Raw genomic sequence first — 17838 nt, 5'->3', positions numbered from 1 at the left:
GGGCCCAAAAAACATCCCTGGGAATTACAGACCAGTTAGCCTAACATCAATAGTATGTAAACTCTTGGAGGGGATGATAAGGGACTATATACAAGATTTTAGTAATAAGAACGATATCATTAGCAGTAATCAGCATGGATTCATGAAGTATCGTTCTTGCCAAACCAATCTATTAACCTTCTATGAGGAGGTGAGTGGCCATCTAGATAAAGGAAGGCCCGTAGACGTGGCGTATCTGGCTTTTGCAAAAGCATTTGACACAGTTCCCCATAAACGTTTACTGTACAAAATAAGGTCCGTTGGCATGGACCATAGGGTGAGTACATGGATTGAAAACTGGCTACAAGGGCGTGTTCAGAGGGTGGTGATAAATGGGGAGTACTCAGAATGGTCAGGGGTGGGTAGTGGGGATCCCCAGGGTTCTGTGCTGGGACCAATCCTATTTAATTTGTTCATAAACGACCTGGAGGATGGGATAAACAGTTCAATCTCTGTATTTGCAGACGATAATAAGCTAAGCAGGGCAATAACTTCTCCGCAGGATGTGGAAACCTTGCAAAAAGACCTGAACAAATTAATGGGGTGGGCGACTACATGGCAAATGAGGTTCAATGTAGAAAAATGTAAAATAATGCATTTGGGTGGCAAAAATATGAATGCAATCTATACACTGGGGGGAGAACCTCTGGGGGAATCTAGGATGGAAAAGGACCTGGGGGTCCTAGTAGATGATAGGCTCAGCAATGGCATGCAATGCCAAGCTGCTGCTAATAAAGCAAACAGAATATTGGCATGCATTAAAAGGGGATCAACTCCAGAGATAAAACGATAATTCTCCCGCTCTACAAGACTCTGGTCCGGCCGCACCTGGAGTATGCTGTCCAGTTCTGGGCACCAGTCCTCAGGAAGGATGTACTGGAAATGGAGCGAGTACAAAGAAGGGCAACAAAGCTAATTAAGGGTCTGGAGGATCTTAGTTATGAGGAAAGGTTGCGAGCGCTGAACTTATTCTCTCTGGAGAAGAGACGCTTGAGAGGGGATATGATTTCAATTTACAAATACTGTACTGGTGACCCCACAATAGGGATAAAACTTTTTCGCAGAAGAGAGTTTAGTAAGACTCGTGGCCACTCATTACAATTAGAAGAAAAGAGGTTTACCCTTAAACTACGTAGAGGGTTCTTTACTGTAAGAGCGGCAAGGATGTGGAATTCCCTTCCACAGGCGGTGGTCTCAGCGGGGAGCATTGATAGCTTCAAGAAACTATTAGATAATCACCTGAATGACCGCAACATACAGGGATATGTAATGTAATACTGACACATAATCACACACATAGGTTGGACTTGATGGACGTGTGTCTTTTTTCAACCTCACCTACTATGTAACTATGTAACTATGTAACTAAGTCAAGCTCTTTGTCAATGGACACATAGAGCGGGGCTTTAGAGCGAGCCTGCATTAATGTGCCTAAAGCAAGAACCTGGGGGAGAGGAGCCAGGAGTGCCAGAGGGGGATACGAGAAGAGGAGAATCCGAGCGGCTTTGTGCAAAACCACTGCACAGAGGAGGTAAGTATGACATGTTTGTTATTTTAATTTGAAAAAAATGGACATTTACAATCACTTTAAATGGCCAGAGCTTTGGAAGTCATAGTGTTGGTGGCAGATTTTCTATGAAATAAAGTTCATACCAGAACATTAGGCAGTGGCCATCTGTGCCAGTTAGCTGATCAATATTTGTAACTAAATAAAATCATGTTTGCTCCCACAGAGGGGGAAGCTCTACAATAAGCAATTGACTGAGAAAACACATTCTGCCCAATCAACTTTTCCCCCAAGCAAATACAGCCACAGTGCCTAGGCCAGGGATGTGGAGATAGATTCCCATCTATGTTTGGAGGGGGCAAACATTTTTGTCTTTGGCATGTCCCCAGCCAGCATGCTATACTGAAGAACCCTTGATCTTTGCATGAAAGCGATGATCTCTCTTCAGATGTCAGACCCCCTCCCTCCTGAATCAAAGTTAGATTTTTCATATCAGCAGTAAGCATTAGCTGATCGTAGAGCTATAGGCCTGACTTAGTGACCAATCAGATTTTTTTCTGTTCTAAATGGAATTTGAGAATTTGAATTGCATTGGTGTTTTGGTCAATTAAGTTAGTTAATTAGTGCACACTGATAAATAAGACTGGACAACTATTGATTACTGACCTATCACAAACACCTACTGACCTATTAGGAATCATTTCAACAAGAATATAACTTTGCAAATTATTATTCTGATGTGGAAAGCTTTAACATACACTGCAAAACCATACATAAAAAACATACCTCTTGCAAAGGGTGCTTGCAGTCTGACCGTCTCCTGTGCACTTCCCTTATCGTAAATAACTGGTGCAGAAGGTTCATTACTGGCTGGACACGTCCCAGCATCATATTTTACAGGATATTTCTAGAAGAAACACAAATAGTTTCACATTAAGTGAGGGTATAAGTGTTATAAGATCACCAGGAAAAACCCCTATCAGATATTCTAACCCCTACATGGGTGTCAATGTTGTTATTTACTCTTTCATAACCAATAAAATTACAAGACAGAAAATAGCTTTCCCATGAACATGTAAGGGTTGGTTCAAACAAAACTTGAAATGTCTAATGCCGAGTACACACAATTGGAATTTCTGACAACAAATGTTCAATGTGAGCTTGTTGTCGGAAATTCCGACCGTGTGTATGCTCCATCGGACATTTGCTGTCGGAATTTCCGACAACAAATGTTTGAGAGCTGGTTCTCAAATTTTCTGACAACAAAACTTGTCGGAAATTCAGAGCGTGTGTACACAATTCCGAAGCACAAAAATCCACGCATGCTCGGAAACAAGCAGAAGAGCCGCACTGGCTTCTTCTTCTTCTTCCGCTCTGGAACTTCATTTTTCTCTGCTCATCATAAGTGTTTTACGTCACAACGTTCTTGACGTTCTGAATTTCTGACAACATTTGTGTGACCGTGTGTATGCAAGACAAGTTTGAGCCAACATACTTCAGAACAAAAATCCACGATCGGAATGTCCGATCGTCTGTACGCGGTATTACTTGCTAGTTGACTTGCTCATCGGTTTTCTTTATCTGCCCAAGAGACTCTGGGGGTCATTTACTATATCACTGCAGCGCTAATTACCGCTAAAACGGTATTCACTATAGCGCTGGTAAAAAAAATACTCCCAAATTCTAATTTACTATAGTTCCCTGAAAACAAATAGCGCCCAAGCCCTTACTCTGCTAAAACCTGGAGAATTGCACATGGAAATAATGTTTAGAGCATGATATAATTGCCTAAATGGTACTGAAATACGCAGTATATTATTTAAAGATAATCTGCTTTTAAACTGTGTGAAAAAGTGATTTCTACACTGAAATATCTTTAAAAGTCTGAGAAGAGATACATTCCCTTTTTTTGTACAACTAGATGCCAAAACAACTGAGCATGCTCAGACTCGCAAATAGCTCTCATTTTAGCTCCAATGTCTTTTTTTTAGGGCACTATAGTAAATACCAAAATGAGCGCTGTGTTAAAGAGCATTTTTTGGGAGTGAAAATCGGTGCTATTATAGTCCAGTGCAAGTTTTAGTTATTGATTCTAATGGTACAATTGTAACTTCCCCAAATAAATCCTTTTAGGCTGGATTCACACCAGTCCAGTGCAAATTCCAGCTCCGTTCCCTGTGCGAAGAGAAAAAGCAGCTGTTCAGCGCTTCCTCTCTGTTGTAGCTGCGGATCAGCTGAGCAGGGAGAGGGGGAGGTGTAGTGAGGAGGGGGAGAGAATGCCTGTTCACAACGGAACGCATCTGCGAATCAGATGCATTCCCATAAAAGAATATGTGCCTGCAATTCGCAGCCGCACTGCCTAGAAAACACACACGTTTTTTGGGCAATGCGGAGTGCGAATGCAACGCACATATGTGAACCAGACTGATTGAAAGTAATAGATTTTAAAATGTTCTGCGAATTGGATGTGGGGTAAGCCACATCAAATTTGCATAGGTGTGAAGCCAGCCTTAATGTTGAGATGAAATGTATCTTTTGCTGAAATAAATTTTCCTTTGCAACATTGTTGCTTCTACTTCAACTATTTTGTTTTTAAGAATGCTAGAATGTGGAATGTTTTGATAAAATATATTTTTCTCTGTCACTTTCATTTGTTATTCTCCATCTCACAACAATCTTTACCCAAACTCACACAGGTGTCTTTACAAACCACAAACAATACCATTGCTGATGCAAATTTACAATGAGTCACAATTTTTTGTGCTTTTTATTATTTCCAAATAATCATAATTTGAGTCCAAAAATTTGAAATGTGTACCAACATCAGAAATCAAAATGTAATTCCCAAAAATTTGAGGGTAATATCACTATTCTACACTCACCCACAAAGAGCCACCAAATATCACAGAATAAATCAAGAAGAATAACTCTTGAGTAATGTAATTCCATCACCTGTATGTCCAAAGAAATGCAGTATTTATGTGTATTTATGTGTAGGAGGCTTTCACATGTGGCAGCTCCGTGGCTTAGAGGTTAGAACTTTTGCTGAGGGTCTGGGTTCAAATCCCAAACATGCCGCTTCAGGTAGAGAAGTTGTCTCATCTCCCAGGTCCTAAAACTATGTCTAAATGTAGTATTTATGTGTAGGAGGGTTCCACCATCATTGTAAATCTTGCCAGATACACTATCTAGCCAAAAATATTGGGACGCCTGCCTTTACATACACATGAACTTTAATGGCAGCCCAGTCTTAGTCCGTAGGGTTAAAAATTCATTTGGCCCACCCTTTGCAGCTAGAACAGCTTCTGGGAAGGCTGTCCACAAGGTTTAGTGTGTCTATGACCATTCTTGAAGAAGTGCATTTTGTGAGGCCAGGCACTGATGTTGGATGAGAAGGCCTGGCTCACAGTCTCTGCTCTAATTCAGCCAAAAGGTGTTCTATCGGGTTCGGGTCAGGACTCTGTGCAGGCCAGTCAAGTTCCTCCACCCCAAACTCGCTCATCCATGTCTTTATGGACCTTTCTTTGTGCACTGGTGTGCAGTCATGTTGGAACAGGAAGGGGCCATCCCCAAACTGTTCCCACAAAGTTGGGAACATGAAATTGTCCAAAATGTATTGGTATGCTGATGCCTTAAAAGTTCCCTTTACTGGAACTAAGAAGCCAAACCCAACCCCTAAAAAACAACCCCACATCCTAATACCCCCTCCACCAAATGATTTGGACCAGTGCACAAAGTAAGGTCCATAAAGACATGGATGAGTGACTTTGGGGTGGAGGAACTTGACTGGCCTGCACAGAGTCCTGACCTCAACACAACAGAACACCTTGGGGATGAATTAGAGCGGAGACTGTAAGCCAGGCCTTCTCATCTAACATCAGTGCCTGATCCCACAAATGCACTTATGGAAGAATGGTTAAACATTCCCATAGACACACTCCTAAACCTTGTGGACAGCATTCCCAAAGGGTGGGCCAAATTAATTTTGAACCCTACGGACTAAGACCAGGATGCCATTACAGTTTATGTGTGTATAAAGGCAGGGGTCCCAATACTTCGGACAATATATTGTATATTGCTTGTGACACTGAGCATGGCTATGGTCTTAGGACTGGTTCACACCACAGAGATGCAGACAACATGCGTGAGGCTGCCCACTGGCTAAATGGGTAGTGTGACAGACCTAGCCAGGAGAGAGACTTTTGGAGGGGACTGAATGCTAGCCTCTTGCCGATTGATCGTGGGCCTTGGCATTTGGGGGAACGGTGCTCTTTGTGAGCTGTATGCCTGGGGTCCCTTGAGGTGGTATTACTGTGGATTCGGGTCCTGGTCCCCCAGGACACACAGACTCTGGGGACCCTGGATTTGCCATATTGGAATAGTGACTGATTCATTCCGTTGGGACTCCTACTATTAAATGCTAATGTCATCAATTCCAGCTACCTGTCTGTTGTCTGCTAGAATGTGTATTGTAAATAAGTCTCTAGTATGGGATCTAAGAGTCATTAGATCCCCATTGTTGTTTGTGTTAATTAACTCTGCTATTGTGATAATGTTGATTTGGGGTTCTAAGCTACAAGAAGGCCAGTCTGGCCTAAAGGTCATGTCTGAGTCATCTAGGCTGTCTAAAGGGATTCGTTAATTAGCCCATGTTAATTAGGTTAATTAGGTTACAGATGTATTGTTAAAGTAATATGAGCAGGAGGTATGCACCTCCACTGTTAGTGTATAAAAGAGCCTGTATTTTTGAATAAAGGAGATTCCTGGTTGAACTTACATACAGCCTGCCTGGTGTTTGTTCTGAGCTATCACAACTGGGTTAGAACGGCACATAGCTGTAGTTCTAATCCCGGAGCATTGGATGACCGAGTAATCAGATGTTGCGATCTGCAGTCTGATTCTATAGCAGCAGAGGAGTGTCGGGAGAGTGGAACCGAGTGAGCAAGGGGCTCGTTACAGGTAGCAATTCCATCTAACAGCACTGGGATTGCTAGTTCAATTCCCCAACATGCTAATGCTTGTGTTAAAGTTTATATGTTCTCCCTTTGTGGGTTTCTCACCACAATCCAAAGACATGCTGGTATTTTATTTGTCTCCTGTCAAAATAGTCTATAATGTAAGAAAGTTAGTTTTGAACTTTAGATTGGAAGCTCAATGCAGCCACGGACTGATGTTAATGTTTGTTAGCACTAATCATGCCCAGAGACATATCAAATTTTAGGGTTTACACTGCACAGGTACATATGCTTAGAAAATTATTGCTTTGTTTATGTGCATGCAAATGGACTTTTAGGGTTTACACTGCACAGGTACATATGCTTAGAAAATTATTGCTTTGTTTATGTGCATGCAAATGGACTTTGATCTTTGGCCTGTAGTTGGAGATTTGATGCACATAGCCAAGGGCTAACACAGTTTAAAATAGTAATATGTGTTCCTGCTCATCAGGTGCAATCACTTTAGACATACACGAAGAGACCGATTAAAAGATACTGGTGGGCGCGTTCTTCTATTGGGCGTGTGTCAGTGTTCTAACAATACAACCTATCTTATATAAAGGGCTGCAGTAGGGGGGGTTTGTTTGACCTAAGAAGGCCAGGTTTTTTTGCTGTGATTTGTTGGGGGAGAAGGAATGATATTGTGCATATTGACAAACACCCAACTAGGGCTGTTTGTTTGATGAAATTCTTGTGCATTTTTTCCATCAAAAGTGGGTTTATGTGGCCATGCTGTCAATGTTATGTGCATATTGTTCCTGTCTGACCATGCAAACATGGTTTGGGAGCATGTGCTGACCTTCTACTCTTTAATCTCATTGCTTAATCATGTACACAGAAATGCAGCTTCCAGCAGAATATGGTCACCTATGTATGTGTGTGGATTGTGGGCTGGTGGTGGGTGTTATATTTTGAATATATGCCTTTTTTAATATGATGTTGGAATGCTTTGTAAGAATATTTACTTTTAAGTATGTTTCTATAATTTTGCAAATAAAAATGATGTGGGCTGATGGGTGAGTTGTAGTATGAAATGTTACCCGCTATATACTGAAAGTAAAGCTGTGTTCACTCTAAGGTTTAGACAAATTTTTAGATTGTAAGCTTCTATGAGCAGGGCCCTTAAAACCCAATTTCTAACTGTTTTGCTAAATGTAGCACCATGTATCCTGAAGAATGTTTTTTTGAAGCTAGTAAATGAATGTACATGTTGCTGCTGGCAAAATAAAAGCACATTATTGAGCTTGTTGTGTTTTTTTTCCTCTTTTCTATCTTTTATTTAAAATTAATTTTGGTGGTTTTGGGGAAGTGCAATATCTTTCTTTTAAACCTTGTATTTGTGCACCAAAAAACAAATCTCTTCAGGACACCTGCAAGTAAATGACTGGAGAATTGCAGGTAATGAATTCAGCAGTGTTGTATGTGTCAGCCTTGGTTCACATTGGTGCGATTTGTCAAATTGGTGGCAATTGCACCGTTCTAATTGGTGCAGCGCCGCAATTTCCAAAAGTAGTTTCTGTTCTACTTTTTGGCGACTTCGGGGTGCAATTTTTATTGACATCAGTGCAGAAACCTGCTCAGAAGTTTCTGAAATTCCCCGTGCAGTTGGGAATTAAATCATGTGAGTTCAGCTGAACTCGCGTTATTTCCTCCCGCTGTCAGTGTGAACCAGGACTCAAACTGGGCCTTAGCCTTTGTATGCTATCCCAGGGACATCATTTCTTATCGAACTCTCTTAAATTTACCTTCAAATATCATATATAAAAATACAAATGTGCATATTTGCAAATAAATGAAAATAAAAAAATTCTAATTGTGGTTGCGATCAAATGAGCATGGTTTCACCTTCTGAACCGGAAATGAGTAATTGTAATCACCCGGAAGTTCCTGTGCTGGTCAGGATCTCCATCTAGGTGGACATGGCGAGGTCCCTCTTTAGCAAACAGGAGGTGCTGCTCATTTGCCGGGTAAGTGTAGCATATGTACTTGTGCTTACTCAATGTGGGGGTGGGTGGGGTTCATTGATTTGTTTGGCATCACCACACATTTCCTTCTGGCCCATGTGCACACATCACTTCCTGCATTTGTTCTGCTGATGTAAATCAGTAAGGACTATGCAAATATAAATGAGAGCTCCTTTCTATTAAAATATATATGACTTGTTTCACAGTTGGGTGACTTTTCCAGCAAATTTGGACCTCCGAGTTGAATGTACCACATGATTCTCAATGATAACCATTCATATCTGTGCTACTTCAAGTTTCAACAACTTCAAAGTAGTCCCTGTACTACTTTGGTGTGACTTTCATGTGACTTGAGGTACACAGAGTGCAATATTACACAGGCATTCCCAGAAGTTGGAGCCAAGTTGCAGCAGCAAAGTGTGGCAGTGTGAATTTCAGGTCACAGCAGTGTGAATGAGATTCATGGATAACACCTTTGAATTAGGCACTATTCTCACTGCATCCTGCAAGTGGGTCAAATTCGTCCTTGCACTACTTTGGTTTGACTTTGATGCGACTTGAGGCCCATATACCGCAAGATTACACAGGCATTGGTCGCACAAGTGAAAATGGGGCCTAATTCAAAAGCGTAATCAATTAATCTCATTAGGTTCCTTTCACACTTGGCTGACTTTTCATACAACTTGAGGTCCATAAGGCTCCTTTCACACTTGTGCGACCTGAAAGTCTCTCCCACCTAATTCTCCCACTGCTGTGTTCTTCCTCGCTGCCGTCTTCCTCCGTTGTGTTGTCACCCACTGTCTGGTGTCTCTTACACAGCCATTGGACGTGACCATCTGTTGACATCACATGGAAAGCCCGCCCCCTTTATTTTTTGGAAAACGCAACCTGACAGGTCAGGAAAGGGGGGCGAGCGAGTGCCCCCCCTCCTGAACCATACCAGGCCACATGCTCTCAAATTGGGGACAAGAGCCTCATCCCCACAACCCTTGCCTGGTGGTTGTGGGGGTCTCCGGGCAAGGGGCTTATTGGAATCTGGAAGCCCCCTTTAACAAGGGGGCCCCCAGATCCCAGCCCACCCCCTATGTGAATGGGTATCGGGTACATTGTACCCCTACCCATTCACCTAAAAAAGCTGTGAAATGTGACAAAAGACAAAGCTGGTTGTTGACAATTCCTTTATTAAAAATGACTTCTTCTTTCCCCCGCTTCTTCCTCCATCTTCCTCCGGTCTTCCTTCGGTCTTTTCCATCTTCCTCCAGCTTCTTCTTCCCCCGCTTCATCCTCCGGTCTTTCTCCTCTGCCGCTCCCACCACTAACCTGCTGAACATGAAAACAACGACCCTCCTCCGACGCTGCGGCCAGCAGATCTGTCCGCATCCATAGCGCACATTTTATATATAACTATGGGGCGTGGCCGCTGGATGACGTCAACAGGAGACCCCGCCCCTTGTGACATCACTGACCCATCATGCCCCGGGCGGTGAAGTGGTGGGGTCTTGGGGTGACGTCATGCGCCCCATCGCAACATCGGAGGAGGTTAGTTTTTTGAATGTTCAGTGGGAACGGCGGTGGGAACGGCGGTGGGAACGGTGGTGGGAGCGGCGGAGGAGAAAGACCAGAGGACGAAGCGGGGGAAAAAGAAGCCAGAGGAAGATGGAGAAGACCGGAGGAAGAAGTGGAGGAAGATGGAGGAAGAAGCAGGGAAAGAAGCAGCTGGAGGAAGAGGGAGAAAACCGAAGGAAGACCAGAGGATGATGGATAATTTTCACTGATTTTTTAGGTGAATGGGTAGGGGTACAATGTACCCGATACCCATTCATATAGGGGGCTGGGATCTGGGGGCCCCCTTGTTAAAGGGGGCTTCCAGATTCAGATAAGCCCCCCACCCACAGACCCCCACAACCACCAGGCAAGGGTTGTGGGAATGAGGCCCTTGTTCCCATCAACATGGGGACAAGGTGTTTTGGGGGGACCCCAAAGCACCGTCTCCATGTTGAGGGCATGTGGCCTGGTATGGTTCAGCCCCTGGTATGGGCACTCGCTCGTCCCCCCCCTTTCGTGACCTGCCAGATTGCGTGCTCGGATAAGGGTCTGTTATGGATTTATCCATACCAAACTCGAAGGACCTGGTATAGACTGGTGGGGGGAACCCACGCCATTTTTTTCTTTGATTTTTACTCTATATTGCCGGGAACCAGCAATATATTACAGCCGCAAGCAATTTTAAATTACATTTTTTCCTTTAGAAATGTCATTTTGCTGCGGTACAGTAATAAACACGGGAAAGATGCGCTACTTTACAGGCATACTATAGACACCCCCAGGCATGATATTTAAAGGAATTTGAAATTATTATTGTTTCACTTTAAGCTTTATAAAAATCACTGCTCCTGAAAAAACGTCCGTTTAAAAAAAAAAATTCCAATTGATACTTGTTCCCTGGGGCAGGACCCAGGTCCCTATACACTTTTTATGGCAAAGAACTTGCATACAAGCCTTCAGTGAGAACTTTGGATTTTGCAGGTTCTAGCCCCATTAACTTCCACTATTCCCGCATGTGTGATCTGACAGGCATGTTCACCGGCAATAGCGCTGCTTTCCTGCTGCCTTATGCTGCTAGCATTTGTAATCAGATAGGAAAGTATATTATATTTACTTATTTTAAACTTTTTTTTAACATTTCAGTTGCTTCCTCATACCTTTTGTGTCACTGGGGAAGCTTGGAATCAGTATAGCAGTTGTCGCTATGCTATCAAATGTGTAGTTCCCTGCAGTTTGATTACCTTATAGAGATTAAAGAGATTCCCTCCATGGGCTGAAAGGATGTCACTTTTTGTGTAATATCGAAGAAGAGCAGTGTCTTTCCACAGGGACAGTGGAGTCTTGTTTGGCACATGCCATAAACCCACATCATTGGCTTCAATGTCGTAATAGCTGGGATTCTGCGTGCATAAAGAACATAAAAGGGCATATTATAACCATTTATTTGTCCTACTTATGCTGTGTGTTTGGTTGATCTGTGCATCACTTTCTTGATCTGGTTATCATATTATTCTACAGTTATTCTTGATAACTTGAAGGTCCCATGCATGATCTATTTTTTTTTTCTGATGCATGAAATGCTATCAAAACTAAGTGCAAGTTATAGCACTGGAAGCAGGGATAAATTGTTGTAGTTGTGGCCAAAACAGATATGTCACTAAATGTTGAAATATAAAAACAGAAGAGTATGAGGGACTGTAATTTCTGAAATTCTCTATAATTTAAACAGAAGGATACAGATAAATCCATTGTATTAGTTCCCCAGAAAAAGACACAAAAAAGTAGTAAACGTTCACTAGTTATTATGCATTTTAGTATTTGTTACCTTGTAGTCATCACTGGTTGCTCCATCTGCTAAACCAAATGTATTGTAGTTTGCCCAGTTCCCATCTCCCTCCGGGTTGTATTTATTGTTGCCTTCTTGGCTGGACCAGCGATCACCAGCTGTGCACTTTCCAGTAATACTGTTCTCATGAATACTGGCTACTAAGGTCCAGCCTCCACCATCAGTAGTCATGTCACAGAAGGTCTGGTAGGAAATGCCATGCTCAGTAGTCAAGGTATAAATCCCATCTGTCATCACAGAAATAATCATGATTCATTGCACTATATTTTATGATTTGTCTCATTATATCACCCAAACCATCTTCCCTGTCCTCCCAAGACCTTCTGTTCTCTAGTTTCCTTGTTTCCTCCCTCCATGCTCACCTTTCATCCTCTGGAACTCCCTACCCCAATCTCTCCAGCTATCTCCTACTCTAAACACCTTTAGCTCACTCTTTCACAGGTATACTGTATGTGTTTATGTTTCTTGAATCTCACCTCTCTCATTATTGTCATACTGATTGATTTCCTTGCAGCTTCTGTACCTTTCACCCTTAATGTTGGAGTGGACTGTATTTAGAATGTTGCTTGCTTGTTCCTCATTCCAACATGCCAAGAGATTTAAGATGTCTTGTTAGTTCTGAAGACTGGTGATATTATCTGAAGGAACATAACATTAAAAGAGAAGTATAGGACTGTTTTTCTTTTTTAAATCATGCTGCATCTGTCTCCCGCTGGCTCTAACACTGAGAACCAAACGTTCAAACACCACAGATCGCTCTGTTCCCACAGCTCTGTTAGCAGAGAGTTGGTGACTGTCAGTCACCGGCTGTCTGCTCCCCCCCCCCCAAGCTCACTGGAGTGCTGGGTTGTGGAGGGGGCAAGAGCGGCCAGCACAGCCTCTCAGCAGCTTAGTAAGAGGCTGAGCTGGGTGCCGGTCCAAGCATGTGCGAGATTTTTCCCGAGCCTCTGTGACATCAGAATTGCATTCCTGTGATCCACAGGAGAAGTACAGCCAAACAAGCTTTGGCTGTACTTCTCCTTTAAAGTCACAATTTTGTGTTTTTTCAGTTATATAATACTATAATTATTATATATAATTATCACCCTGAAGAAAGGACTCTACACAGGTCCAGAAACGCGTTGGGCTTAGTACTGAAGGACCTGCATTTTTACATTGGTTATATGATTCTGTCTGTGTTGTACATGCAAATCTTTATCGGTGTTGTATGCATCACATAATTTTATAATAATAAATTTCTATGTCTTTTTTCATCAATTGTTGATCAGTTGCCTTAAAAGTCCCTTAGTACTTCTTTGGGGGGTACTCTCTTTATAATATTGTTCAATTTGGGATGTTGGCAACATGTGGGTCTTCTCGGTTGGATTCTATAAACTACTATAATTGAAATATATTTTTTGTAAAGCAGGTCTTTTCAACTTTTTTACAGTGAAGGGTCTCAGGGAATACCTACAAAATATTATTTTATCTCCTGCTCATGACTTACAGTATTAGCATGATCAGTAAGTTGTGGAAAGTTTAAAATAAAAGAATAAAAAATGTGGCATAGCTTGGGTATATTTGACACCCAGAGCACGTCACTTTTGTGCAAAAATGAAAGCTGCCTATGAAGTGCCCCATTAAACCACAATGACTGATTTTCATAGACTGGAAATGGAAAGGGCAAACTTTTTTTTAAATAACTTGGATGCAAAAGTGAAACTTGTTGCAACTGAAACACTGATCAGTTTTTAAACCGACTGGCTGCCATGGCAACGATTTTTTAACATCAAGTTTACTGTACGTGATAGGCAGCATCATAGGCGTGCGCACAGGTTGTGCCAGGGGTGCCCAGGCACACCCTAATCACATTGTGCAGTACAGATCCCCCCTACTGCCCTGGCTCCCCCCCCTCCTTCCCCTCGCAGTGCTTCCGGCTTCCCAACTTTCCTCTCCCTCTGGCTGTTGCTGTGGGGATGTTTTAGGATGAGTAGGGGAAGGGGCCGGTAAATATGTAACTTACCAGCCCCTTCCCTTTCATTGTGAGTGATCGGTAGTATGTGTTGGAGCTTTGGGGTGCACACCCTAATGCAATAGGCTGCGCACACCTATGGGCAGCATGAAGGGCATTTAGCATCAGAAGCAGATAAGTTCTAAAATAATAAATTTTATGACAAAAGAGTAGGAACTGGTTCGATCTACAGCATTGTCTAGATGTAACAGACAGGCAGAGCTCTCTCTAGTCATCTCACTGTTTCGTTTTCAAGTTTGATATTTCCTGATCATATCACAATCATATGGAAAGCTAAAGTATAACAGAAGGCAAAACATTTTTATTTTCATTTTGGATAGCAAGGACAGGGATTAGAACGCCTTTCAGTTTTTATTGCTGTCTTTGCCCCTGTTAGGGAGATTAATTTACTCTGTTTGTTCGGTTTACCATTATCATTGAAAGTGAAAGTAAAAGAAAATCCCACATTTTTAGTTGTCCCCAAAAAAGTGATAGAGGGTAATCCTTCCAATAGGGACACTAGTTCCGGTGGCCTCAGGGTCCCCAATGGATTCCCTTCATTTGCAAGGATTTCCTCTCATTTCCGGTTTTGGCTATAGGAAAGAAAATGAAGGTAAATCTCTCCAATGAGGTAAATATGGCAAAACACAAGCCAACAGGGGTTATAACCCTCCCTTACTCCATCCAAAATGAAAAAAAAAAAAAACGTAACCAAACAAGTAGTGAGGGGAAATCCCACCAAAGTGAGGGGAACCCTGGTTGCATCCAGGGTTCCAACAGCTAGTGACCCAATTTAAATATTTCCCTTCTATTCCTCTATTCCTTTTGGAGATAAAATTTGGAATTTTCTTTTAGTTTCACCTTCAGTAAAAATGGGGGCACAGACGGAAATAAAAATGGACAGGTGTATCCATCTCCACTCTATCCGAAACTAAAAAAAAATATTTTTTGCCTTTAGTTATACTTTAATTTATAGCATGCTCTAGTGAAGGCTATTTTGTTGTACAAACTACATTGTGGTAATGTTTTAACAAAGTTAGAGTTACTCAGTAACACCTTCAATTACTTGGTGCCAGCTTGCTCTAGTACAGAGAGCACATCCCTGAATGACTTCTGTCTGTGGCAATATTGAACTACATTTTCTGTTTTAAGAATATATAAAGCCGAAAGGTTTTTGCTTTTAGATAGAGTCGAGAAGGGATAAAACCCCTGTTAGGGTTCTTTTGTGTCCCCTTCAACAGATTTTCCTTCACTTGTGTCCTATAAACAGGAAGTATAAGGAGTCTGGGCAGTGTAGAAGTGATTGGGTGGCTTTATAGCCACCCAAATCATTCCCAACAGAATGACGGTATAAGATATGAAAAATCTTAAATATAGATTTTTCAGGGTAACAGAATGGCGACCACTGAAGTAGATTACAAGACTGAAAGTATTTAATATAATACCAAGATTTGTGTAAGGCAGATTAAGGTTATTGGGGGAATTTAAACTGAGTCAGTTTGTCCCGGAAATTGGAGGTCAGAACAATTTTATCTAGGGAAAAATATAGGTAAATGTTTGTTTTATTAGTGGGTATTAGATGAACTCTAAAAAGGAGGGAGGATACACCACATATTTTGTTTTGCTTAATATCCCGTAATTATACTCGAAAAAAAAGTACTTTGGATGTACCATTATAATCCGGATAAATGTAATGGGGAGGAAGTACAGAGCGGGAAATTTTTTTTTTTTTTTTTTTGTTTCTTTTGTGCTCACCAAGCTTCATTGCTCTCTATCTAACCAGGGTTTGAGTGTGCTGCATGGTGAGTACATGTGTTTCATTGGAAAGACACCGATTGAGGGTGGTCTTAGTTTTGTTGAAAAGGTTCAACAGATTTTTGTTTTTAATTTAAATGGTGTGTCCACTAAAGGCATAGTATTGTGTGTAGGACATTGGAAATGAGCTACAAGGGAGTAGTTTGGTTCATTTGTTTGTTTTTTTTTAGCTGTAGGAATTTACAAGCAGTAATATTTTCATTGGCGTGAGTTAAAGTACAAAACGGTGGACGTCTTGTTACTGAAGCTAATATTTGATAAAGATTATTATTATAGGGTATAAGGTGCCTCTAGCATACTGTATTATACCTTGAATAAATTTTTTAAGGATAAACCCTATGCAAAAAAAAAAAATTTTGATGATCTGAGTTTGTGGTAGATTTTTTTTTTTTTTTTATTAAACTGAATTTGGTTTAACATTGGTGTAAACACGGCTGTGTTTACCTTTATATTGTAAACCTAGAGGGCTACCCACCCTATTTGATCCTGGTGGCTTTACTATTGTTCCCTTTATCCCCCGGGTCTATTGTTTTGCGGGTGTAGGCCCAGACAAGGTAAACTACAGTCTATTGTGTGTAGGCTACAGGCTAGTGAGTGTGTCTCCATTAAGCTGAAAGATTGTGTTATTGAGAGCTGAAAATATCTTTTATTTTCTACACTTTACTGTATTTTCAGAATTTTTATTCTATTTGAGTTTCTGTTTATTGTTTTGTCCCTCCTTCTATAGTGACTGTATAGTACAGGGGAACATTTAACTTAATTCAGCTTACAAATTGTGCATATTATTTGTTGATAATGGCAGCCATGTCCTCTCTAGAAAAGTTTGTAGCAAGTTATACTCTTAAATATAAGAGCAATGAATTTGCATGTGATGCTAGATTACAAGGTTTGCCTTGGGACTATGTCCAAGAGTTATTTGAAGAACAATTTAAAACAACCAAAAAGGATAAAAAGCTCAAAAGTTTAGCTGTAGCAGGCATGTATTCGGCTTGCATGGCTATGAATGCTAAAATACAGCAATTAGAAGATATAGTCTATAATAAAAATAGTACAATTTCTAAGAGGGAAAAGGAGAATACAGCTTTACATAACCAAGTACAAACCTTAACTACCCTTAATCAAATGGTTAATGCCTCACAGGAGGAAAATGTTAAAAAGTACAAATTGGCTCAAAAAGAAGTGGTACAGTATAAAAACATGCTAACCAAAGTGGAGACTGAACTGGACCACATAATTACTGCATATAAAGTGATCCAAAATCAGTTACATGAAACTAAGAAAGGAAAATTTATAGATCACACACAGTGCACACAAACAGAGTCACAGTTGCTACAAACAATTTCAATTCTCAAAGGACAGGTGGCTGGGGCTAGCAGATGTGAACATGCTAATGCTACGGCACCTACTTGCGCCTATAAAATAGGGGACACAGAGGAATATGAAGAGTACTGGGGAGGTGAAGATATGGGTCCTAATTCTACTTTTCCTGTGGCGATGGGAGAAATCGCGGAGCCACAGGAAAATCGAGAATGCACCATGGTCACAGACCCACCAAACAATGGGGACCAGCTATCCACAAATGAGGAGCAAGACAAGTTCCCCATCAAGGGTAGGATCCAGACCCTCTCCTCTCCTGAAGGAAATCCAACATGTCTGGGGTTTGATAGTGAAGGAAATGAGGGTATTTCAGATGTATATCCAATTCAACCGGTAAAAACACTCAGGAGTGTGGCTGCTTTCAGTGGCAAAATTAAAACTAAGGAACACATTCCACACGCAACCAATGTACAACAGAGCTGTGAGCTCTTAGATGGGAGAAGGCCTAGTGGCCAGGTTAAGGTATCTTCCAGCCCAGTGCAGCGTGTGCAATCTACACATACCATTGATTGTAATGCAACCAGGTTGAGTATTTCTAGAGACAACAGGAAGTTATCTCCTCCTGGAGAAGTTGTTAATTTCAACAACTCATTAAAAGGTGAGAGCTCTTTTGTAAATATCCCTAGACCTCCTAGGAAGACAGGAAAAGTGGTTAATCAAGTTGGAGCCATGGAATATTCTCGGCCTAAAACCACACCAGTTGTTAAGAGATGCTTTAATACTTTACAAAAGATAAAGTGCTACACGTGTGGGTTATG

General features: G+C 41.4%; 1 pseudogene; it reads right to left on the bottom strand.

Moving 5' to 3' along the window:
• LOC141148074 (intelectin-1-like) overlaps nucleotides 1-17838 on the bottom strand; it is a 51972-nt pseudogene that overhangs the window by 13741 nt on the left and 20393 nt on the right.

The sequence above is a fragment of the Aquarana catesbeiana genome, linkage group LG06 (assembly GCF_042186555.1).
Source record: "Aquarana catesbeiana isolate 2022-GZ linkage group LG06, ASM4218655v1, whole genome shotgun sequence".
NCBI lineage: Eukaryota > Metazoa > Chordata > Amphibia > Anura > Ranidae > Aquarana > Aquarana catesbeiana.
The sequence above is the reverse complement of the archived record's forward strand: the minus strand, read 5'-3'. Positions and strand labels throughout refer to the sequence as shown.